Genomic DNA, 26,781 nt, shown 5'->3' with positions numbered 1-26,781 from the left:
GATTTGATCCAAAGCCTGTCCTGCCAGAATTGCAAATGCCTGAGAGCTGCACTGATTGTGATCTCCCAGTGTCAGAATGTAGGGGTATGTCCTTGGCACCTCAGCCTTATGGAGGTATTCCACCATCATTGTTCCAACCTAAGAAGGTAAGAAAGCAAGACAGAGAAATTAAAGGACAATTCCGGCGCAAAATGAACCTGGGGTTAATAACACATGTGTACCGAGTTGGTCCGTTCTCTGGGATATGTTTTCATGCTAATCGACCGTGACCGGTTTTAGCACAAACTGCTAATTACCTTATAACGCTAGTCAACGGGGCACAGAGTAACGTAAAAAGAAAGCTATTTCTATACCACTAACAAGGCTCAAAATAGCACCACACTTACAGGGTAGCATAATGCGGGCCCCTACCTGTAAACCGAAGCATTGAGAACTTTGTAAGTGTACAGACAGTTTATTAAAAAGATAGTTTAGAACAACAGTAGCGTTCACGTATACAGGCGGGCGGCATCTTGGAAAAACAGTCACGCGACCAGTCGAACTCTCTGAGATGTGAAGTGAATCTCACGTGAACTCACGTTGTTGCCGGAAGAAAGCACTGAGCGCATAAAAGAAGCACTGAACGCAACAGAGACTAGTGCTTCCACAGGATACACACTGAAGAGATGGCGGGTTATTCAACCGAATTTGAAGACATCGACAACAAACTTGAAGTGAATGTCGCGCGAACTCACGTTGTTGCTGGAAGAGGCGTTGTAAACTTTATTTGCTTGCTGTTGCTAAAGTCAAGCCTTTTTGCAGTACAGCTGTAGGTATACCTTCATTAAAAATGTACATTGTTGATTGCATTTCCATTGCCTCTGTGTAAATAAACGGGGAACGTGGACAGGGGAAGGTTCTTGGAAAAGTTGTCCAGGTGTGCTAACCTGGCTGTGCTGTGATATGAGTGTGGCTGAGGTTGGTTTGTAGTTTGGGGGGGGTGGGTGATTGGTTTGTGGGTGGGAGATGGTCTAAATTGGGACAGCTGGTCAAAATCCTATGATGCTAAACAGCAGCATTTATGCCAAGGATGCCATTACTTTATCCTAAAATAAGTTGTGTAGTTTTTCAACGTCTGTAGTATCTTGTGTAGAGTACATTAGTTTCATTTGCAATGCTTTATATTGTAAGTGAGTAAGTGCATTCAGATGTGTGTGTTGATCAATGTACTTTTCCACATTTTAGGCAAGTGGTTCTGAACCCTCTGCTCAAGAAATAATATCAGATCTAGCTTCACTCCGACAGTCTACCCCAAAGAGGCTACAACACGTAGATAGTGTAGAAGCAGCTCGGTCAAAGAGGTCCGGTCCACCACCTCCCTTCAGACTTTCGCTATCAACTCCTGAGCATGCTGTTGTCAGGCCACGTACAACACCAACGTCCTCTGGAATGTATGTCGCACGGCCTCCAACATGGCAACTGTCAGAGGTAAGCTCTGCATCAAGTCAATATTCAAGTAGTGTTGACATTCACCCATGGCAACAAATGAAGTAACACTGTTTTTTAGAATTACCAGGATATGGGTGCAGAATCAATATCACATTGGAGTCCTACCCATGCAGGCAGTGGAGCTATGTCACAAGTGAGTTGAATGGCTTCCTGTATCTTTTTCAAGTACCCTTGGCCTCGGTGATAATGTTGATATTACATTCCGAAGTAAAAGCTTGATTTTTTTTCTGAAATTACCTAACTATGTAATGTCACACGAACAGGAAGACATAGAGGAAGGTTCAGAAGCATCTGTTCATGATCTAAGTGTTAGCTTTGGGGAGATGGAGATGGAAGATCCTGCTGATGTCAGCTTTCAGCCATTGAGTGACACTACTCCTTCCAGCCAAGGATCAGGTTCGGGCTCTGCTTCTGACCAAGGGACAACCAATGGATGGGCAGGAAGAAAGTGGATAGTGGACGAGTCCAACTTGCTGGAGCTCTTCAAGACCTGCCACACGTGTGGTACAGCAATTGAAGAGAAAAGGATGGTGACACGAGCCAGCCAACTTAAAATCTACTGGACATGCCTGCGTGGACATTCAAGGGAGTGGGCATCATGTCCTGACCAAACAAACATGGGACGAGACAATCTCCTGACCTGTGCGGCAACACTCTTTATAGGAGCCACATACACTGACATAAAGGACTGGGTGGATCTTATGAACATTCCGATTCCTGGAAAAACACAGTACTACAACATTCAGTCAAAATATTTAATTCCTGTCATAAACAATGCCTACAAAGACCAACAGCAAAAAATCATGGAGCGACTCACTCAGCTGTCTGCCTCAGGACAGAAGATTGAGTTATGTGGCGATGCAAGGTGTGACAGTCCAGGTAAGCAGGATCACTAATTGAACTTTGGTTGGACTATTAAACTTGCCTATATACATTTATATTTATGAAGGTAAATGTATTTATTTTCCAACAGGTGTCAGCAGTAAATATTCTACCTACTCTTTCCAAGATGACACCTCGCAAGAAACTGTCCATTATGAATTAGTCCAGGTAAATATGAATGCATTATTCTTGTGTTAAATGACATTACCATGGCAATAACAGAGCATTTGGTTGCTTGGGACTATGCCCATGTTCTGACAAATAAGATAATGTTATTCTGTAGGTTACAGAAGCATCCAGTTCTGTTGCAATGGAGGCAATGGGGTTTCAGAGAGGCCTGGACCATCTGATCTCCAAGGGAGTGGATGTTGGAGTCATGTCAACAGACAGATCTCCATCCATTCGGAAAATATTGAAGGACAGCTACACCAACATAAGGCATGAATTTGACCCATGGCATGTCAATAAGAGTAAGTATCACATCTACAATATGAACACATAACCACACAAACGTATTTCAATGTTTGTGGATGATGACATGGAAAAATGCCCCCCTCATCCTCTCTCTTCATTTTGTTGTTGGTGAACCTAGGTGTAAAGAAGAAGCTTGTGAAAGTTTCAAATAAAGCTGAAAACAGAGTGCTGCAGACATGGATCAGATCAAGCAGCAATCACCTGTATTGGTCTTGCAGCTCAAGCCGTGGTGATGAGGAGGTAACAATGACATTGTGTACTGTTTGAGATAACATAATTTTGGAATTATTATGAATTGTATATGTCCGAAAACACATTTTGTTTGGCCGAAGACATTGTGTCATACTAAAACAATTAGGGTATTAAAAAATAATTTGACAGGGTAAAACAGTCGACTCTATTTTGTTTATCAGGAATGTGTGCAGCGTTGGACATCACTGCAGTACCACGTTTGTGGTGTTCATAGATGGGAGAAGGATGGCGGCTTAGAATATCAATGTCTTCACCCATCACTCACAGAGGAGGAGCAAATACGAAAAAAATGGCTGAAAAATGATTCTCCTGCTTTCCGTGCCTTGAAGGGCATCATTATGGATAAAACTCTCCTCTGTGATCTAAGGCAAATGACGCTTTTCAAACATACAGGTATGCCCTGACGCTAATTCAGTTTTTTATTACAAGTTCATTACTTTATTCTCAAAAGGATAGGAAGTTCACAGCTGTGAAAATTAGTAGCACTGTTCTCCTGTTCAATTGCACTAGCAACACAGGCATAATAGCAATTGTAGTACACTTCAACTTTGTAACCCATCTATCAACACTCTATATTGTTATTTCTTTTAGAGTAATGTATTTGAATTGGACGCGAAGCAACAGGTCCCACTCTGTGCAACACAGGCACTCCTCTTCGGTGGCCATAGCTTCACAATGTCCGCAGGTACATCGCCAGTTTCCCGAAGTATGAGGCTGTGTTGCGGCATTGACTACCGGTAGCTCTCTCTCTCTCGTAGCCCTTTAACGGCGCTCCCGCAGCTCTTCGTCTGTATATTCCGGCTCGAAAAGATAAGGACGTCCATCAAACTGAAAGGGTTCGTTGTTGATGTCTTCAAATTCGGTTGAATAATCCGCCATCTCTTCAGTGTGTATCCTGTGGAAGCACTAGTCTCTGTTGCGTTCAGTGCTTCTCTTATGCGCTCAGTGCTTTCTTCCGGCAACAACGTTTCATGCGAGATTCACTTCACATCTCAGAGAGTTCGACTGGTCGCGTGACTGTTTTCCCAAGATGGCGCCCGCCTGTATACGTGAACGCTACTGTTGTTCTAAACTATCTTTTTAATAAACTGTCTGTACACTTACAAAGTTCTCAATGCTTCGGTTTACAGGTAGGGGCCCTCATTATGCTACCCTGTAAGTGTGGTGCTATTTTGAGCCTTGTTAGTGGTATAGAAATAGCTTTCTTTTCACGTTACTCTGTGCCCCGTTGACTAGCATTATAAGGTAATTAGCGGTTTGTGCTAAAACCGGTCACGGTCGATTAGCATGAAAACATATCCCAGAGAACGGACCAACTCGGTACACATGTGTTATTAACCCCAGGTTCATTTTGCGCCGGAATTGTCCTTTAAATGGATACTTGTATAGCGCCTTTCTAGTCTTCCGACCAGTCCATCGAACAGAAACTAACTCATTTATTCACATTCACACACCGATGCACAGCAGCAGGAGCAATTAGGGGTTCAGTATCTTGCTCAAGGACACTTTGACATGTGGCGGGAGGAGGCAGGGATCAAACCAACAACCTTCCGATAAGTGGATGACCCGCTATGCCTCTGAGCCACAACCGCCACTATCCTACTTTTATTTTTGATACTTCAAGTACATTTTGCTGATGATACGTACTTACCTTTCTTAAAAAGATTTTATCACCGACCAATCAGCAGGTTTTAAATCAGGGTTTTGACTTGTAAGTATAGAGTATTTTTACATTGTTGTATTAGTACTTTTGCTTAAGTAAAGGACCTACCTTTTTATCTTTTTTTTAATATTTTCTATCCAAGTATTTTATTCCTATTGTTGTATTTTATGCTATTGTATTTTATTGTATTTTAATGTACCTGGCTGCTATAACGACCTAATTTCCCTTCGGGGATTAAGTCTATCTATCTATCTATGTACTTTTTCTAACACTGAAAAAAATCCCTCTAGTAACTCAAAGCACATATTCTGTTCCTTTCCTAGTAGGCATTTAATACACAGGAAGTGTTGAGTTTGATTGATTGTAGTGAGTGTATTCCAATTAATCCTTATATTGCATATGACTTTGTTCTCACGAAGCTGAAAGACCTTTGTCTGTATACAGAGCAGAGAATAAATCAGCTGTAGTATTAAATTAAAAAAATCAATCAATCGGTCAACAATGACGTTAAAAACAAATTAAATCTGTGACACCCAGCCACATGTCGGAGTCCAACCCATGGCTTCTGCAACAAGGATTGAGCCTTGGTACACGGGGCAGCAGCTCTACCAGGTGATCTGCTGGCAGCAGCTACGCTAACCTCTTTAGCAGCTGCCATTGTTTTTTCCAATAAACAGGCACTTCTCACACCCACGTAGTGTTAACCCACACCTGCACCTCATGCCGTAGCTGTTGTGTAGTCCTTCACAGGACGCTGATTGATCCGAACCAGTGTGGTTGGATGCAAGTGCATAGCTTGAAGCCTGGCAAGGTGGATTCTCGTGTGATTTCATGATCTCATAACCTCATGACAGCTGCCGAGACTTTTGGAAAATCTCTAAATGTGTTCGCAGCCAGCAGTTTGCACACATTTGCAGGGATTATTTTGTGCCAAACAAAATAATTAAAAAAAAAGAAAGAATTGTATTTTTATTGTATTTATTTATGAAGGAGTAGTTCAAATCCAACAAATAAAATAATTATTAAAAAAAAAATAATAATTTTGCAGCATGCATTATATTATCTTTTGGACCACATGTTCTGTGTCCAGAGGGTGGCATGGAGTGGTGACAGAAATGTGACTGATTTCATCACAAACAATCACAAATATCAATTTTGCTTGGAAAATACCCCAAATGAAGATATTTGTACTCAAAAACATAATTGTGACACATTAGGAAAGCATTGAATAGAAATATATGTGTCATTAAAAATCTTTTCAAATATACAGTATGTCTTTTTTCATTGACCTTCAGCCTATCACTTAGTCCAAAATGTGGTTATTTGAGATCATTTAATTATTTTTAATATATTATTTTTAAAAATTATTTCAAATTAATTTAATTTGACAGCATTTGACACCAAACTGAAATGGCAGCTGGGGTGGCCACCCCTCTAGATCCGCCCCTGCTCATCTTTTTTCTGTACTGAACAGCATAAACACTCTCACACACCCTAACTAGTGGTGGACGATACCGCAAGATTTGGTATCGATCCGATACCGATCCAATACCAGTCAGTATCGCCGATACCGACACTTAAGGTGCTCCTCTCCCTTTCAATGGGATAAATGTATTATTTCAAGGTCTTAGCATACTTCATACTTTATTGAGTTGGCTAAAGTAACAAATGACCAGTTGCACTTAAAAATATATATGAACTAATGCCGAAGATGACCAAAATATTACTTTCACAACTATTATCTACCTGTATATTCTCTGCCAAACTGAAAGGCCTCTATTAATGACCGCTGCCTCTGGGTAGGTGGTGTGGGTCTGTCGGGGCCAGGGGGTGGGGGATTTCTCTACTCGTCTCCGTTTCTGTAGCTCTATATTTTCTTTTGAATGATTTTTCATGTGCTTATATAAATTTGTAGTATTGCCACTGAATTTTACAGCCTGTAAACAATTTGCCATTGTTTCATTTTAACCTGAAAATAAAGCCACACAGCGCTCCTCTTTCTCTCCGCCATTCTTCTGCTCCATCTCTCATCTGTGTGTGTGTGTGTGTGTGTGTGTGTGTGACTACTGGCCAGCAGACCTGCTTGCTTGTTTACCTGGGTCACGTGACATTAAAGCACAAGATGGGGGAGGAGCAGCAGAGTGTGCCTGGCTGTGCTCCGCGCTGACAGGAGCGGCACTGAAAAGCAGCGGCACTTACACAGAGACAGACAGCCAGGTTGCCTCTGCAGCAGAGGACAGGACAGAAACTGAAACTAAAGTATCGATATCATTACACTGGTGTCGATCAATATCAATACCAATGTGGTATCGATATATCGATATTTTGGATCGATCCGCCCACCACTAACCCTCACTATCAGTGACTACAACAAACCAAGCTGTAACTTTTTTTCCATGTCCATCCATTTTTTGGGGGGCTGTAAAGCAAATGTTCTCAGCAGTTACTTATTCATGTGAAGTATTCAAACTAGTAATAAAAGCAAGTAATGAGTGAACTGATACAGCAGATAGATACACTTGCAGCAGCTCTGTATAAACATGAGTACGGATCTCTGCAGCCTGTGGGAGATTGGAGAGGGGAAACTCATCCAACCAACTCAACCATCTCAGACAAACAGCAGGGAGCCCTGGTTCTGGGAAACTGTGAGGCATCAGTAGTCACATCACGTCATTGTGTTCCAACTGCAATTTTCAGCCGCTGAGTGTTGGAGAGTGCAAACAGAGAGGTAGGGGGAAAATTACAGTAGTCACCTCTGTGATGCAGCCTGTCTAATGGCATGGTGTGGATGCAACAGACACACCCTCACAATAAGCCAGCATAGGAAGAGAGAATGCTACACAGGACCGCTGATACAATAGAGTCAGAACTGCACGTTAACCAGCGATGAATGACAAGCAGAAGGAAAGCCAGAAAACAATCATTATCATCTTCATGGTTACACTGTCAAAACAATAATGAGTTCAAGGAACAAAGCAAAACAAAACAGATACTGTTGATGGCGTTTTTAAGGTAGAGCTGGAAGAAATGAATGCTGATTTTGGTCAATCATGACGTATTAACAAGTGTTTAGGATTTCTTTAGCAACCCACTGCCGATTGGTAGGCTAGTAGTTGTTGAGAATACATTTACTTGGCCAACATAGGCCTCAGCTCCACCTCTTTGCCCATTTTGGCTAATTCAAAAATGGGGGCACTTTATCACATTTTGTCAAGTGGAAGGGCACCCTATTGGGCACTTTATTGTGTTTTATCTACCAAACATGGGAATTTTACGAACAAAACATTGATGACGTGAACAAAACATTTATGTGACAAATTAGTGGCTATACTTGCTGGGGTAATGCTAAGTCACCAGAAGCTAGCTGTTGCATTCAAAACATCTATGTGCTAAATACATGACCACAAGGTTCCCCCGACCACATACAATAGGGTGTATGTGGTTCTGTTTTCTAGACCAGCAAAGTGTCGTGTTTGAACAAGTTTACCTGGCCAAGAGCTCTGAACCAGCCCTCAAACTGCCTTGCTGGAAAAGGCAGTTGTGTGAGAAGCTTGGATGTTCAACTGAGCCGAATGCACACCAGTGGGCCTCCAGGTTATTTTCCACAAAGTCCTTTCAATGTAGTGGAACACAAGATTTTCTTTGTATGGAAATGCAATATTGGATTTTTTTTGTTCATAAAAGTCCCTTTTTATGTCTTATTTAGTCAGATTTTCTCATAATTATGAAAAAGATCTGGATTAATTACGAGATCTGGATTAGGAGACTATGAGAGACTATGAGATAGTTTTCACGACTCTAAATCCTGTAGCCAATTCAGGGCTTTTATGGTTTTAAATGGCCAGTGTGTTGGACTTGGCATCTAGCAAAAGAAAAAGTACAGTGGCCACGGAAATAAAAACACGAAAGACCTTATCTAGAGCCAGTGTTTTCACCTGTACCTCCATGGACATAACACATGCAATTGCATGCATTTAAACTATCTTAAGATTCTGTGATACAAAAGAATGACTGTTTTTTATTCACACCTAATACATGAGTCGGATATGCATGCTTGTTTATTGGGGGGGAAAAAAAAACACAGAGGAAAATCTTCATGAGCACACAATTCTTTCATTGACCTAAGCATTATGAACAAAGGGCAAATGAAGTACTCTTTAGCATCAGAAATAAATGTAATTTTTTTTATTCAAAATAGTATGGGGAAAATAATGTACTGTCGCATGGTGTTACAGCACCTGCCGTATAAACATTACCTGACTGTTGTGTTTGCAGCAGAGTTCCAGTGACTTTATTTGAATAGACTGAATATGCCATCTGCAATCTACTGCATATTGTCTCCTCTGCAGATCAATGAGGCTCATAATAGGAGTTGGTCTTCACTGCTGTGATAACTGGATGAAATAATTACACTGGAGAGAACGATCATAACAAGAAAGGAGGAATGAATTCCATTACAACTTGTGTTTGTATTGATGTATATAGTAAAAGTCAGATCAAAGTTGTGGAGTATGTTGTATGAGTGATGGCGGTAGCAGCAGTATAAGGCATGCATATACATTCAATTCAATTTCAATTAAATTTTATTTGTATAGGGGCAATTCATAACAGAAGTTATCTCAGGACACTTTTCAAATAGAGCAGGTCTAGACCGTACTCTTTATAACATTATTTACAGAGACCCAACAGTACCACCATGAGCAAGCACTTGGCGACAAGGGCAAGGAAAAACTGCCTGTTAAAAGGCAGAAACCTAGGACAGATCCTTCGGCTCTAGGTGGGTGGTCGTCTGTCTCGACCAGTTGGGGTGAGAGAGGAGAGAGAGAGAGAGAGAGAGAGAGAGAGAGACAAACAGACAGACAGGTGCACAGCAACAACAGTATTAGCAATGGCAATCTAGCAGGACCATGGCAGGAGGCTCCACCATGATCGACAAGAACCTGCGAGACGAGAATGCACAAGAACTCCGGGGAAGAAGTGAAGTTAGTAACATGCATTAATGGTACATGAATGAGTGCAGAAAGAGAGAGGAAGAGAGGAGCTCAGTGCACCATGGGAAATCCCCGATAGTCTAGGCCTATAGCAGCATAACTAAGGGATGGTTCAGGACTCACCTGATCCAGCCCCAACTATAAGCTTTATCAAAGAGGAATGTTTTAAGCCTACTCTTGAATGTGGTGAGGGTGTCCGCCTCCCGAACCACAACTGGAAGCTGGTTCCACAGGAGAGGAGCTTGGTAACTGAAGGCTCTGGCTCCTGTTCTACTTTTAGAGACTATAGGAACCACAAGTAGCCCAGCATTCAGAGAACATAGTGTTCTAGAGGGGTGATAGGGTACTATGAGCTCTTTAAGATATGAAGGGGCCTGACCATGAAGAGCTTAATTTTAAATTCTATTCTAAATTTTCCAGGGAGCCAATGCAGAGAAGCTAGTACAGGAGAGATGTGATCTCTTTTTCTAGTTCCTGTTTTGAATTAAGTGGAGCGTTTTAATGGACTTATTGGGGCAACCTGATAATAAAGAGTTGCAGTAATCCAGCCTAGAAGTAACAAATGCATGGATTAGTTTTTCTGCATCTGTCTGTGATAGGATGTGTCTAATTTTTGTAATATTACGTAAATGAAAGAAGGCAGTCCTAGAGGTCTGCTTCATGTGGGAATTAAATGACAAATCCTGATCAAAGATAACTCCAAGATTCCTGACAGTGGTGCTAGAGACCAAGGTAATGCCATCTAGAGTAACTATATCTTTAGACAGTGAGTCTCTAAGATTTTTGGGGCCAAGTACAAGAATTTCGTTTTTTTCTGTTTAACATCAGAAAATTGCAGCTCATCCAGGATTTTATGTCCTTACGCAGTTAATCAATTATCTAAATTACGAACATGTCTTATCATCTGCATAACAGTGAAAGTTAATGGAGTGATTCCTAATAATTTTGCCTAAAGGGAGCATATATAAAGTAAATAGTATTGGTCCAAGTACAGAACCTTGTGGAACTCCATGACTAATTGTAGTATTTATTGAAGATTCATCGTTAACATGTACAAACTGCGAACGATCTGATAAATATGACTTAAACTAGCTTACTGCGGTTCCTTTAATGCCAATTTGATGTCTGTAAAAGAATATTATGGTCAATGGTGTCAAATGCAGCACTAAGATCTAATAATACAAGTACAGAGACAAGTCCATTGTCTGAAGCAATCAAAAGGTCATTATTAACTTTAACCAGAGCTGTCTCTGTGCTGTGGTGAACTCTACATCCTGACTGAAAATCCACACAACTCTTTGGCGACTACTTTCTCCAGAATCTTAGAGAGGAAGGGGAGGTTAGAGATCGGTCTATAGTTGGCTAAAACCCCTGGGTCACGAGTGGACTTTTTAAGAAGGGGGTTTAATTACAGCTACTTTAAAGGACTGTGGTACATATTCTGATAATAAAGAAAGATTAATCATATCCAGTAAAGAAGTGCCAATTAAGGGTACGACTTCTTTAAGCAGCCTAGTTGGGATCAGGTCCAACAGACAGGTTGATGGCTTCGATGTAGAAATTATTGAAGTTAACTGATGAAGATCAACAGCAGAAAAACAGTCTAAATATATATCTGAGTTTACATTAGTTAAAGTTCCTGAGCTTGGAGAGCCACTGATAACTGTTGATGGCAGTTGGTGATTCATTTTCTCTTAAATAGTAATAATTTTATTACAAAAGAAGCTCATAAAGTCGTTGCTACTTAAGGTTATTGGGATATGTAGCTCAATAGAGCTGTGACTCTGTCAGTCTGGCTACAGTGCTGAAGAGGAACCTAGGGTTATTCTTATTTTCTTCATTTGGTGCTGAATAATAGGCTCCACTGGCGTTACGGAGGGCCTTTCTATAGGTCTTAAGATTATCTTGCCAAATTGAGCGATATTCTAATCATTTGGAAGAGCGCCATTTTCTAGCTTTTTGCTTTAATTAGCGGGTTTGGTGGTTGTACCACTGTGCTAGTTTCCTATGTTTTAATAATTTCCTTTTTATAGGAGCGATGGAATCTAATGTTCTTCGTAGTGAGCCTGCAGCACTATCAACAAGATTATCAATTTCGGAGCGACTAAAGTTATTATAGGGCTCTGTTAAATTCAGACATGGCATTGAAGTAAACACTGAAGGAATCTCCTCCTTAAATTTAGCTACAGCACTGTCAGATAGACATCTGCTGTAGGAAGTTTTCCCTAATGGCTTATAATCTAATAGTATGAATTCAAAAGTTATTAAATAATGGTCAGATAGGAGAGGATTATGTGGGAAGACTATTAAATGTTCAAATTCAATGCCATATGATAGAACAAGGTCAAGAGTGTGATTAAAACAATGAGTTGGTTTATTTACACTCTGACAGAAGCCAATTGAGTCTATTAATGAGATAAATGCATTACTAAGGCTGTCATTGTTAACATCCACATGAATATTAAAATCACCTACAATAATTACTTTATCTGATTTAAACTTGATAAAAACTCAGAGAATTCAGATATAAAATCAGAGTACGGTCCAGGAGCGCGGTACACTATAACAAATAGAACTGGCTGCAGTGTTTTCCAGAATGGGTGAGAAAGACTAATACGAATGTGTACGAATACATATTCGAAAGTGTACGAATACATATTCGAATATGTACGAATACATCAGGATGTGAAGCAACTAGCAATGTTCCACAGGTAATAATGTGTCACATACAGGGTCCCAATGGTTTATTTTTTTATTATTATCTACATCTGAGTACATCTTCCAGACAATCTTTAGTGGCTGTTAGTCATTGCCGTTATGTAGTTTATAACATCCTCATACCTAAACAACAATTTTCCAATGACTCCCTAAATGACTATGACTTGGAGAGTATCAGCGGCAGGCATACCAGGCGTCTGCCATCATGGTAACAATAATATGAAAGTAGTTAATATTGTGAAATGGTCACTGTTAAATTTTTTAGGTTTAGGCACCAAAACCACTTGGTCACGTTTAGGAAAAGATCATGGTTTGTGGGTTAAAATTAGAATAAATAAGTGTGTGAATGTAAGTGTATTACAGAGGATGTAAGTTAATTTACGTTACATCCACCCATTAATCCATCCATCCATCCATTTTCTTCCGAAGTAATGCTCTACTCCTTTGTCACTACCAAAACCTCATGACCACAGGTGAGGGCTGGAAAGTAAATCTACTGGTAAATGAAATGCTTTGGATTCCAGCGTAGCTCCCTCTTCACAACTGTCTGGAAGTACACCTGCATTACTGCTGATTCCCCACCAATCCAGCTGTCCATTTCAAGCTCCATTTGACCATCTCGCGAACAAGGTCCCGAGGATACTTGAACTCCTTCTCTTGGGCCAGCAATTTACTCCCAACTTGGGGACGGAGCAATCCACTGTTTTCTGGCAGAGAAAGAGAGAGAAAACATGAGATCATGGCCTCAGACTTTGAGGTGCTGACTCTCATTCTGGCCGCTTCAAAATCAGCTGCAACCCCAACGTGCATGGTCTGATAAAACCAACAGAACCTGGTCACCTGCAAAAAGTAGAGACGAAATTCTGAGGTTCCCAAACCGAACATTCTCTTCACCCTCTTCAGATCCTGTCGATGGATATCACAAACAAGATCAGTGACAAGGGGCAACCTTGTCACCCACTTAAACATGTTTTACTTTGTGCCAAGAATACAGACACAGCTCTCTCATAGCAACATCCTCCTCGCCCCCTTTTTTTAAAATGGGAGCCACCACTACAGTCTGCCACTTCACAGGTACTATCCCCAACCTCCACAATGCATTAAAGAGGCATGTCAACCATGACAGCCCAACAATGTCCAGAGCCTTCAGCATCTCAAGGTGAATCTCACCCACGCCTTGCCACAGAGCAGCTTTTTGACTTGGTCCAGGTCTCTGCTATTGATATGGAAGAGACTTCCCTCAAGTCTTCAGATTCTGCCTCCACCACAAAGGATGTCTTAACTTCCTCCGGCTGCTTACACAGACCACCTATACAGCCCTTTTTTGGGAGAGGACCGTCTAAGTTTGGTATATAATTGCAGCCACTTTTTGACTATTACTATAAAGGTTTCCTAACTTTAACAGAGTTACCTAAACCATTTTCTGGTGTTCTGATGGATTTTATGGTACAAAAAAATATATTTTAAACTTCACAACTGAAATGTATTCGATAAGTTGCAGTTAAGTCAGTGGTTAAAGTTACAACTTTAACATTTGTGTAATGCAATTATTTGTGAATATTTATTGAGTGTTTCTGTGTGTGATGACTGTTTTTCTGACTTCATTGTTTTGTTATGTTGTATGTATGTAATTTCATCTCAGGTCTCTCTTCTACAATATACCTTTATGTAAAATCTTCAAAACTTAACTATTCAATTCAATTCAATTTTATTTGTATAGCGCCAATTCATAACAGAAGTTATCTCAGGACACTTTTCAAATAGAGTAGTTCTAGACCGAACTCTTTAAAACATTATTGACAGAGTACAGAGAACTAACTGACTAACATGTCTCTTTAAGATATAGTTACTCTAGATGGTATTACCTTGGCCTCTAGCACCACTGTCATTTAATTCCCACATAAAACAAACCTCCAGGACTGCCTTTTTTCATCTACGTAATATTACAAAAATTAGACACATCCTATCACAGACAGATGCAGAAAAACTAATCCATGCATTTGTTACTTCTAGGCTGGATTACTGCAATTCCTTATTATCAGGTTGCCCCAATAAGTCCATTAAGACGCTCCAATTAATTCAGAACGCTGCAACATGAGTACTGACAGGAACTAGTGAAAGAGATCATATCTCTCCTGAATTAGTCTCTGCACTGGCTCCCTGTAAAATTTAGAATAGAATTTAAAATCCTCCTCCTCACCATGTCTGTCTGTCTGTCTGTCTCTCTCTCTCCCTGTCTGTCTGTCTGTCTGTCTCTCTCTCTCTCTCTCTCTCTCTCTCACTCTCTCTCTCTCACAGAAACTGGTCGAGGCAGACAACCACCCACCTAGAGCCTCTTAAAAGGCAGTTTTTCCTTGCCGCCGTCGCCAAGGTCTTGCTCATGGTGGTACTGTTGGGTCTCTGTAAATAATGTTAGAAATAGTTCGGTCTAGACCATCTCTATTTGAAAAGTGTCCTGAGATTACTTCTGTTATGAATTGGCGCCATACAAATAAAATTGAATTGAATTGAATTTACATTCTCCTTGCTGGTTTCTGCTATCAGTCAGAAGAGCTCAGTATTTCAGGATCTTCTTATCCCATTTACTGACACTTATTCTTCTACATTATGAAAGCTTCACAATGATAATCTATCCCATAAACATGAGCCCTTCATTCAATTTGGTCAAAACTTGCTCAAAAGCTGCATTCAAGTAGAGTGCTTTCTTATCTAAGCAGCATTACGTTCCTCCCAGCTCGCTGTCAATCACCTTACACCACAGGAGGAAATGAAAGACTCCGCCAGGATGTAATCCCTTAAAATCACGGCATCTTACAAAACATATTGACACGACTTTGATTTTTCAGCCAGCCAGTTCAGTTTAGGCAACAGGAAGATAGAATAGAATATACATGTATATACTGTAATATATCCCTTTTTAAGCTTTCTTACTACAAAAATGATAAAAAGCAATAAAACCTAGTCAAACAACACTTCTCAGTACTTAACAGGCCAGTTTTGACACCATGACGGACAGTTATGTTCACAGTCTCTAGCTTTCCAACCTCAAATCATATAGCCTGCATTATTCTTGCCCTTCAAATGCCAAGCACCTTCCTGTGATGCAAGTTTCCAGCCAAGGCTTCATTCACACCCACTACCTCTAAATCACCATGCTGTCACACCTGAAACCATGGCAACAGGCATCCCAACACACTCAAGCAGTTACATGTGCGACTCATTAAAATACATTTGCATGAACATTAACATTACTATATTTTTAGGATTATTCAGTGCTCCCTTCATGAGTTGGCAGGTAGAAATACCACAGCGAGGATAAGCTGCTGTATTAATTATGGGGAGTCAGACTGATAGTTGAGATATACCAAGCATATCTTGTTTAATAGATGGGGCTCACTATTTTGGGGTTTTATGAATAAATAAGAGAGATAATATTCCTTTATTACCAAGTGTTGCGAGATACTGTAAATGTGAATTCAATTCAATGTTGTTATATGTAGTTTTAATTTAATTTCAATTTCGTGTGTGGCTACAATGTGACTGTTATATGTGCCTACATTTGTATGTACCTAGAGGATTAAAAAGTATGTCTACTGAATGACGGATCAGGGCTGAGCCATCCCTAGCTGGCCGTCACCAGAATATGTTCATTACGAACTGCAGATTGTGCACAGTGTCAACAAGTTAGTCTGCTGCTGGCGTTACTTCACATCTCCGATGCTCCAAACACTTGTGTACTTAACTAAATGCTTTTGAACATGTACATAACCGATGCTTCGGAGTAATGGAGGTTATGTGAGGTAGCCATCATGCACATGTTAACATGAAAAGCAAGCTTCTCATCACAAAGAACAGACATTCCATATGGGGTGCACCAGGGTTCTGCCCTGGGTCCACTGCTTTTAAATGTATGTATTGTAGGTGCAACAGGTTGTTTGGATCAATAAACTGTCTATCAAACATAATCTTTAGATTGAATGTTAAACATTTAGCTTTAACTTAATTAAAGTCCTCGGGCACCAACCTCTAAACAGAGGGAAATGATAGCAGGTCTATTGATCTAATTCATTTACCACAAATTATGACTGTTTAATTAATGATTAAATCATCAAAATAAAATGGTATTAGTTACAATTCTCAGACCACAAATCCACTGTAATCTGATTACAATGAAGTTATGAGTCTAAGAAGGTAACAAGTATACTGAAGGGAAAGCTTTAGATTTCTTGGTGTAGCAGAGGCTGGTTTCCACACAACATTCAAGTAAAAACAACCAAAAGGCACTTAAATATAACATAATTTATTATATTCTAGTAATGCTAAGCATGCAATCAATTCCACACAATATAACCAAAGGCATAAAAAAAAGTCCTAATGAATAGTGGAACCTATATACAAGTGTGTGTGTGCGCGTGTGTTTAGGTGTGAATGTAACAAAGGGGAAAGATGGTGGTCTCAGACCCTGTCGGGGTCCTGAAGCACACCACAGGTAACAAAGGAGAGAGAGAGTTGTGGTGAATGGCGGTCTCAGGACAGAGACCACGTGTGGGGAAGCGAGAATACACACAACGGAGTTAGCGGAACAGGCCTGAACAGCTCTGAACCGCGGTGATAGTCGCTCTACGTGTGTGTAGGTTCCTAAGTCAGTGGAGGTAAAGAGAGCGAGAGAGAGAGAAAGAGCGCGTAAAATAGGAGAGGCATGCGGGACCTTTTAACTGTAATGATATCACTCCCAATAGCAAGACTAAGCGATCAGTCCTCTAAACCTCAGTTTCATCCAGTCAAACTCCCAATAGCATTCACTATACCAGTTAACGAGCAACGCTCAAATGTAAAACAAATCAATACAAATGAAAATAACAAAATAATCAAACAACGATCAAACATAGAATGCACATCAATGATTAAGTGTCTCTTTAACTTTTAAACTAAATCTGCCCAGAATGTCAAGCCTTACTTGTGGGAATCACTCCGTGTGATCCCGAGGCTGTACACATAATTCCTGTTGCGTTGAGTGGCCAGGAATAGCTGTGCGTGTGGGTCCTTTATCTTAACGCTCGTCAGCGAAAAGAAACGTCCTGTTACTACTTAGGCACGGCGGCGGAGGAGAATTCACAGGCGATCATCGACGGGAAGACACGGGAAAAGGGGAAGCTGGTCGTTTTGGTTCGTTCTTCAGGAGATGATATTCGCTGTTGTGTGCAGTGAATGTACCGGTATTACTGGACATGGAATGGCGCCGGCGACAACGGCAGCCTGTCATGGCAGCTCCGATCACTGTTGTAGTTTTAGTGTGTTTTCAGTGTGTTTTTAGCCTGTGTTTTTTGCTATTTTTAACTGTTTTCTTACTTTCTTACTACTTTGTTCACGTCGCCTAAATACTTTTTTGGCGTTTTGGAGCACTTTTTATTTTTTGTTTGCACGGGTCTCCATGGCGACGGCGAGTTGCATTGTTTACACCCGCGACCAGATGATCGCCCTGAGGTACCATCCTGACTGGAGAGAGACCCTCCATACCGGAGGAGCTGAGGAGACGGCGAGGCCGCAGAGTGGGGGTTAAACGGAGGATGAAGAAGAGGAGGTATAAACCCTACAAACGTGGCTACACAAGCAGATGCCGGACTCCCGGCTTCCAGGCGGTTCGAGCCGACAGGGACACCACCGCGACCGGCATGAAGAAAGGAGGGGAACTGTCTGTGCTCATAAACAACAGGTGGTGTAACGCCGGGCACGTCTGTGTGAAAGAGCGTGTCTGCAGCCCGGACATCGAGCTCGTCGCCGTCGGACTTCGTCCATGTTATCTGCAACGGGAACTTTCCAGTGTTATCGCCATCACTGTCTATATTCCTCACAGTGGTCTTCATCATCACTATCACTGTTTACATTTATGATGTCTTATTTATTCTCCTGTACAGCACTTTGGTCAACTTTGGTTGTTTTTAAAGTGCTTAACAAATAAAGTTGGATTGGATTGGATACTGGAGCAAAGCGAAGTTAAACTTTTCTACCATGGCCAAATGGCGGATCAGAAAAAAAGGAGGGAAGACTCCTTAAGTTGCGCAGAGTTATCTCCAAACAGTAAAACAAAATTCACCAAGAGAGACAGAGATGTGTCTCTCAGCTGTATTTATTTACAAAAGTGACATCGCTGGTCAGCGGCCAGTTTGACCAGTGGCGTCTGAGAGCTGGGTCTGTTGGCGGGTTTCACATCCAGGTGTGAAACGCTAAGGACCCTGGGAAGTTGAGTTCAACTGGGTTTTCCTTAGTCTAATGATGCGATCCATTTGTCTCGTAAATCCCCCACCCGAGTTGCTCTGATGCGAGAACGTGGCGTATGTACCACTTACAGCGTTCCAGTTTGTCTTTGTGCATTACGTGTCGGAAGGAACATGGAGCCAATGAAGCAGCTGTCTTGTTATTGCTTTTTGGGTACTGTTTCAGGTCAATGTGAAATAGTAATGTTTTTCTACAGAAACACTAACATTTCAAGTAATTCCGTTATTGCAAGCCTTACATTTCAATAATATTTTGCCATTTTCACCTATTTCAATTTCAACAAGTGCTGTGGCGTTTGTCTCGAGCCACCAGGGGCAGTGGCAGGCTAGTGTTATTGTTAGCTACATTAGCCTTTTTAGCAAACCAGCTCGAAAACAAAACTTTACATTGTATTGCACGCACAGCAACACCGTGCAACGCATAAATTGGCGACCAGACTAAAGCAGCAATGTAAACAAGTGTGTAAGAGCATTTAAAATCGACATTAAAACGACCAACGTAGTACAAATTCAAATAAAATACATCTCAATATGGGCGCAGCCATCTTTGTTTTGCGAGTCGTACGTTCACCCTCATTCAGCTCGGTGTACTCTGAGGAGCCCCGAGTGGGACGGTTGATATTCCGACCAAAAGGGGGTGTGTCTCGGTGAAATGTTGCGAGATAGCTGCGAGATTTACACTTTCCAACTCAGGCGGGGGATTTACAAGACAGATGGATCGCAGCATAAGGAGACAAAGAAAGGTTTGCAGTCCCAGTTGCCATTTTGAACGGGCTGAGGCCCTACAGTATGTAAACACTAGAGGTAATCACCCATAAGCAAGGTCTTGATTTTCACTGCTATGCAGATGATGCTCAGCTCTATGTAGCAGTTGATCCTGATGACCTAAGTCCCCTTTACTTCCTTTTTTGTGTTTAAGTCTTTGCACTGACTTCCAGTTATATTTATTCATCATCATTTTAAGATTTTCGTTCTTGTCTATAAATGTGTTTTTGTACTTCCCCTGCTAGATCCCTCAAATCAACACAGTGCATCTCACCATAAAACTAAATGTTAAATGGACTGTACTTATATAGCGCCTTTCTAGTCTTTTGACCACTCAATGCGCTGTACACTACATGCACTACACTCACCCCATTCACAAACATTCATACACTGATGGCAGTGGCTGCCATGCAAGGTGCCAAATGCACCTAATCATTTGCATCGGGAGCAATTGTGTCATTAGTGTTTCGTTCAAGGACACTACCGCCAACCTTCCGATTAGTGGACGACCCGCTCTACCTCTGAGCCACAGCTGCCCCAAACTAAGACACAGACATACAGTGAAGTTACTGTCTTAAGAAGGTATATTGACGACAAAAGATTTGAGATAGCACAATATATACATAACATATAGCATATATGCCTTATTGTTTAGTCTTTAATTATTGTGGCTATGTGGCTTCACACTGTAGATTCTGGCAATCCAACTGATTACCCTACTGTTACCTAGTTTGTTCATATAGTTATATTGGATTTGCTCCATGCCCATTTCAAAAATGCTTTCATTCTGAATGAAACCATAATAATGTTATCATTATCCTATTTATTTATTTATTTTTTTTGTTTGAACTAGTCATTTTCATGATCCGCTCAATTTTAGTTGCGATTGTTTGGAGTACACAAAGAAACTCAATACAGTGGCGAAACCCCACCGCCAACTACATTTTTGGCAGTGTCACTGCAGCCTAACCAGACACACCAGTGCACAATTGAGCAGATTGAATTGAACATAGAGTTAGCTCAGCTCACAATCCCAGCTACATCAGCTGATCGCAGCTAATTGTAGACAACCCACAGCTGATGGCTCAGCTGATTCCCTTCTAAGCATCCAATTGACAAATACCATATAGGGTGCCTTATTTAAAGGGTAACTACAATTCTTCAATTCTGCTAGCCCCCTTACTCACAAATTTAAAAAATGCATCAGACACCTGCGAGGTTAGTGATTTTAGGGGGCATGGCCTTTACATTGACCACAGCAGTGGTCAGAGTTAATGAGCAGGTGCGTTTTGAGTCATTTTTAACCCACAAAATGCAGATTTTCGTATATTTGGTAATAATAATGTCTACCCTTGCAGCTTTCTCTGCAAACTGCTTTGCAACCTGCCTCCATGCATCTGTATCTGATTTAATCAATGTCATTTATGTCACCATGACGCCCGCCCTGTTCTGTACTCTATTGGGGGTCTTTGCTGCTGCTCTCCTTGCCTTACGCTCTCCATGTATACACATGGAAGGGCAGGGAGGTTCCAGAACAGAGTCATATCGCAAGATATAACATGCTGCAATTAGAAATAAAGTTTTCTTTCCACAAAAGTGGTCCTGAAGTAAATGCTCAACACTTGCATAGGCTACAGTGTCAGTTCAAAGCTATTTATCTATATGAGTTCATCAAATCACAACTAACCCAACAATGAACCCTTTTCTAAGTAAAAAAAAACTTTAATTTTTTCATATCCGGTTGACTTTACATCACATTCTCAAACATGGAAAAATTATTGTTATCAGAAAGCTCCCTGGGTCTGTATAAATTGGTGTTTTTATCAGTTATTTGACAGTGATGCTGCACATCTGTCTTTGAGGTATTGTTTCGATGATGAATGAAAGATCACAGGTAATAATATTAATATTCTATGTGTGTATTTGCATTCCTCCCATTCTGTCCTCTGTTTAACTCCCTTTTGTTCCCTGACAACACTCCCTCACAGAGGAGATGGAGACTTACATTAAACAGGATTAAATGGCTTCAGAGTACATTATACAAAGCCCAATCCATCCACTGGAGTCTCAGAAGATTAATTTGGGTTCAATAACAATTCCAAACGCCACTAAATGACTCACACAATGTGAGTGCAGGACAGTATTGACAAGGAGGATGTTTAATTATGATAAGCAAGGAAAATCAAATTTATCATTTTAGCATTTTAATTGATTAATTCAAATCATTTCCCCCCTTTACTGTCTGAGATAGAGAATGGGTGCTGAAAGGAATATTAGGAGAATTATAAAATGAAGCTCTTGCATTTGAAATGAATGATGTATTAGTTTAGAGAAGATTGGAAAGACTCCTTTGTCCTCCTAAAGCCACAGTTACCAGCAGTGATTACACAACCATTTGCCTGACAATGTATCCTACTTCCTTCCAAGTGCAGTGTTAAGGATTTGTATTTACTATGTACAGTCATTAAGAAATGGTCATGATTTTAATTCAAAGGTAACATTATCCACCAACTTAAATTTCCTCCCACTCATTAGTGACGTATGAAATAAAAAAAACAACACCATACTTAGTCTGAGCAAATCTTAAACTATAGATGTCTTAGATATCTTTTAGACACACACTCAGATTTAATGGTATTCTGAAAGCACATAAATGATGCGTCTGCTGTAAACAAAGACTATCTCCTGAAGGATTTTCTAATTTTTGTGGGTTTTGATCAGGGCCCAGTTTCCCAAGAGTATATCTTCAAGGATAACAGACGATGTTGGGAACTTATCGCTGTACCACAACAGTGCTTTGTCTTTAATACATTCCAGTCATTTGACAAAGGTATTTAAGACTACAAGTTTTAAACTCTGCCAGTATCCCCAGGAGCCTATAATGTTCATAATACCTCACAATAATAAATTGTTGGATGGAACAAACATTGGACTGATGATTTTCCCATTCATACATACTCACCAGTTCAATTCAATTCAATTCAATTTTATTTGTATAGCGCCAATTCATAACAGAAGTTATCTCAGGACACTTTTCAAATAGAGCAGGTCTAGACCGAACTCTTTAAAACATTAATTACAGAGACCCAACAGTACCACCATGAGCAAGCACTTGGCGACAAGGGCAAGGAAAAACTGCCTGTTAAAAGGCAGAAACCTAGGACAGATCCTTCGGCTCTAGGTGGGTGGTCGTCTGTCTCGACCAGTTGGGGTGAGAGAGAGAGAGAGAGAGAGAGACAGAGAGAGAGAGCGAGAGACAGACAGACAGACAGGTGCACAGCAACAACAGTATTGGCAATGGCAATCTAGCAGGACCATGGCAGGAGGCTCCACCAGGATCGATAAGAACCTGCGAGACGAGAAAGCACAAGAACTCCGGGGAAGTAGTGAAGTTAGTAACATGCATTAATGGAACATGAATGAGTGCAGAAAAAGAGAGGAAGGGAGGAGCTCAGTGCACCATGGGAAATCCCCCGATAGTCTAGGCCTATAGCAGCATAACTAAGGGATGGTTCAGGACTCACCTGATCCAGCCCTAACTATAAGCTTTATCAAAGAAGAATGTCTTAAGCCTACTCTTGAATGTGGAGAGGGTGTCTGCCTCCCGAACCACAACTGGAAGCTGGTTCCACAAGAGAGGAGCTTGGTAACTGAAGGCTCTGGCTCCTGTTCTACTTTTAGAGACTATAGGAACCACAAGTAGCCCAGCATTCAGAGAACGTAGTGTTCTAGAGGGGTGATAGGGTGCTATGAGCTCTTTAAGATATGAAGGGGCCTGACCATGAAGAGCTTTATAGGTGAGGAGGAGGATTTAAAATTCTATTCTACATTTTACAGGGAGCCAATGCAGAGAAGCTAGTACAGGAGAGATGTGATCTCTTTTTCTAGTTCCTGTCAGTACTCGTGCTGCAGCATTCTGAATTAATTGGAACGTTTTAATGGACTTATTGGGGCAACCTGATAATAAAGAGTTGCAGTAATCCAGCCTTGAAGTAACAAATGCATGGATTAGTTTTTCTGCATCTGTCTGTGATAGTATGTGTCTAATTTTTGTAATATTACGTAAATGAAAGAAGGCAGTCCTAGAGGTCTGCTTTATGTGGGAGTTAAATGACAAATCCTGATCAAAGATAACTCAGAGATTCCTGACAGTGGTGCTAGAGGTCAAGTTAATGCCATCTAGAGTAACTATATCTTTAGACAGTGAGTCTCTAAGGTTTTTGGGGCCAAGAACAAGAATTTAAGAGTTTAACATCAGAAAATTGCAGGTCATCCAGGATTTTATGTCCTTAAGACATGTTTGTAATTTAGATAATTGATTAATTTCATCGGGCTTGATTGATAGATATAACTGCGTATCATCTGCATAACAGTGAAAGTTAATGGAGTGATTCCTAATAATGTTGCCTAAAGGGAGCATATATAAAGTAAATAGTATTGGTCCAAGTACAGAACCTTGTGGAACTCCATGACTAACTGTAGTATTTATTGAAGATTCATCGTTAACATGTACAAACTGCGAGCGATCTGATAAATATGACTTAAACCAGCTTAGTGCGGTTCCTTTAATGCCAATTTGATGCTCAAGTCTCTGTAAAAGAATATCATGGTCAATGGTGTCAAATGCAGCACTAAGATCTAATAATACAAGTACAGAGACAAGTCCATTGTCAGAAGCAATCAGAAGGTCATTATTAACTTTAACCAGAGCTGTCTCTGTGCTGTGATGAACTCTAAATCCTGACTGAAAATCCTCAAATAAACTATTGTTATGTAGAAAGTCACACAACTCTTTGGCGACTACTTTCTCCAGAATCTTAGAGAGGAAGGGGAGGTTAGAGATCGGTCTATAGTTTGCTAAAACCCCTGGGTCAAGAGTGGGCTTTTTTAAGAAGGGGTTTGATTACAGCTACTTTAAAGGACTGTGGTACATATCCTGATAATAAAGAAAGATTAATCATATCCAGTAAAGAAGTGCCAATTAAGGGAACAACTTCTTTAAGCAGCCTAGTTGGGATCGGGTCTAACAGACAGGTTGATGGCTTCGATGAAGAAATGATTGAAGTTAACTGATGAAGATCGATAGCAGAAAAACAGTCTAAATATATATCTAAGTTTACATTAGCAGAAGTCCCTGAACTTGGAGAGCCACTGATAACTGTTGATGGCAGTTGGTGATTAATTTTCTCTCTAATAGTAATAATTTTATTATAGAAGAAGCTCATGAAGTCATTGCTACTTAAGTTTATGGGGATATGTGGCTCAATAGAGTTGTGACTCTCTGTCAGCCTGGCTACAGTGCTGAAGAAGAACCTAGGGTTATTCTTATTTTCTTCTATTAGTGCTGAATAATAGGCTCCTCTGGCATTACGGAGGGCCTTTCTATACGTTTTAAGATGATCTTGCTAAATTGAGCAATATTCTGATAATTTGGAAGAGCGCCATTTCCTTTCAGATTTCCTAGCTATTTGTTTTAACTGGCGGGTTTGGTGGTTGTACCACGGTGCTAATCTCCTATGTTTTAATAATTTCCTTTTTATAGGAGCGATAGAGTCTAATGTTGACCATAGTGAGCCTGCAGCATTATCGACAAGATTATCAATTTCAGAGGGACTAAAGCCGTTATAGGACTCTGTTAAATTCAGTCATGGCATTGAATTAAACACTGAAGGAATCTCCTCCTTAAATTTAGCTACAGCACTGTCAGATAGACATCTGCTGTAGGAAGTTTTCCCTAATGGCTTATAATCTAATAGTATGAATTCAAAAGTTATTAAATAATGGTCAGATAGGAAAGGATTATGTGGGAAGACTATTAAATGTTCAAATTCAATGCCATATGATAGAACAAGGTCAAGAGTGTGATTAAAACAATGAGTTGGTTTATTTACACTCTGACAGAAGCCAATTGAGTCTATTAATGAGATAAATGCGTTACTGAGGCTGTCATTGTTAACATCCACATGGATATTAAAATCACCTACAATAATTACTTTATCTGATTTAAGGACTAAACTTGATAAAAACTCAGAGAATTAAAAGTAAATCAATATCATAATTTGATATTAATTCATTCACTAAAACAGCTTTAGAGGACAGAGACCTGATATTTATCAGCCCACATTTCATTCTCTTATTTTGTGCTACTGAGGAGTTGGTTTTAATTTTTATTAGATTTTTATGTTGAACTCCTCTTGTTTTTATTTCTTTAAATAATTTAGGTGGTCGGGGGACAGACACAGTCTCTATGGGGTTTTGGGTGGGTGACTGTTCTAAAGAAAGCGCAGAGAAGTGTGTAAGACAGCAGCTCTGCTTCCTGGTCCCAACTCTGGACTGTCAGGTTTTAGAAATAAACTTCGCCATGTTGCTAGATAAGAGAGCCGCTCCATCCAAAGTGGGATGGATGCCGTCTCTCCTAATCAGACCAGGTTTTCCCAAAAAAGGCTTCCAGTTATCAATGAAGCCCACATCGTTTTCTGGACACCACCTCGACAGCCAGCGGTGGAATGACGACATGCGGCTATACATGTCATCACTGGTCACATTGGGGAGGGGTCCAGAGAAAACTACGGAGTCCGACATTGTTTTAGCATAATTACACACCGACTCCACATTAATCTTAGTGACCTCCGATTGGCGTAAACGGGTGTCATTACCGCCGATGTGGATAACAATCTTACCATAGGGCGGCTGTGGCTCAGAGGCAGAGCGGGTCGTTCCTAAATCGGAAGGTTGTGGGTTCGATCCCCAGCCCCTGGTCCCACATGTCGAAGTATCCTTGAGCAAGATACTGAACCCCAAATTGCTCTCGATGCCGTGCATCGGTGTGTGAATGTGTATGAATGTTAGTTTCTGTTCGATGGACTTTGCCATCACTGAGTGAATGTGTGTGAAAGGGTGAATGTGGCACGTAGTGTAAAAGTGCTTTGAGTGGTCAGAAGACTAGAAAGGCGCTATACAAGTACAGGTCCATTTACCATATTTACGATTATCTTTAGCCAGCAGTTTTAAATATGATTCAATGTCGCCCGCTCTGGCCCCAGGGATACATTTAACTATGGCCGCTGGCTTCGCTAACTTCACGTTTCTGACTATGGAGCTGCCAATAACCAGAGTTGGTTCCTCAGCGGGTGTGTCGCTGAGTGGGGAAAATTTATTAGAAACATGAATGGGTTGGTGGTGAACTGTGGGCTTTGGTGTTTTAGTCTTCCTTTGCTCAGTCACCCAGCCTCCCTGTCTTCCCGGCTGCTCGGGAACTACCGGGGGAACTACC

General features: G+C 40.7%; 1 long non-coding RNA gene across 1 annotated transcript; it reads left to right on the top strand.

The window, feature by feature from the left end:
- Positions 1 to 10,873: 10,873 nt before the first annotated feature.
- On the top strand, positions 10,874 to 24,297 carry LOC127367492 (uncharacterized). Its single transcript, XR_007885490.1, has 2 exons — positions 10,874 to 10,971; positions 24,196 to 24,297. It is a non-coding gene; the product is annotated as an uncharacterized LOC127367492 (long non-coding RNA).
- Positions 24,298 to 26,781: the final 2,484 nt, after the last annotated feature.

Source organism: Dicentrarchus labrax, unplaced genomic scaffold, assembly GCF_905237075.1.
Source record: "Dicentrarchus labrax unplaced genomic scaffold, dlabrax2021, whole genome shotgun sequence".
Lineage (NCBI taxonomy): Eukaryota > Metazoa > Chordata > Actinopteri > Moronidae > Dicentrarchus > Dicentrarchus labrax.
This window is presented reverse-complemented; position numbering and strand designations above follow the sequence as displayed.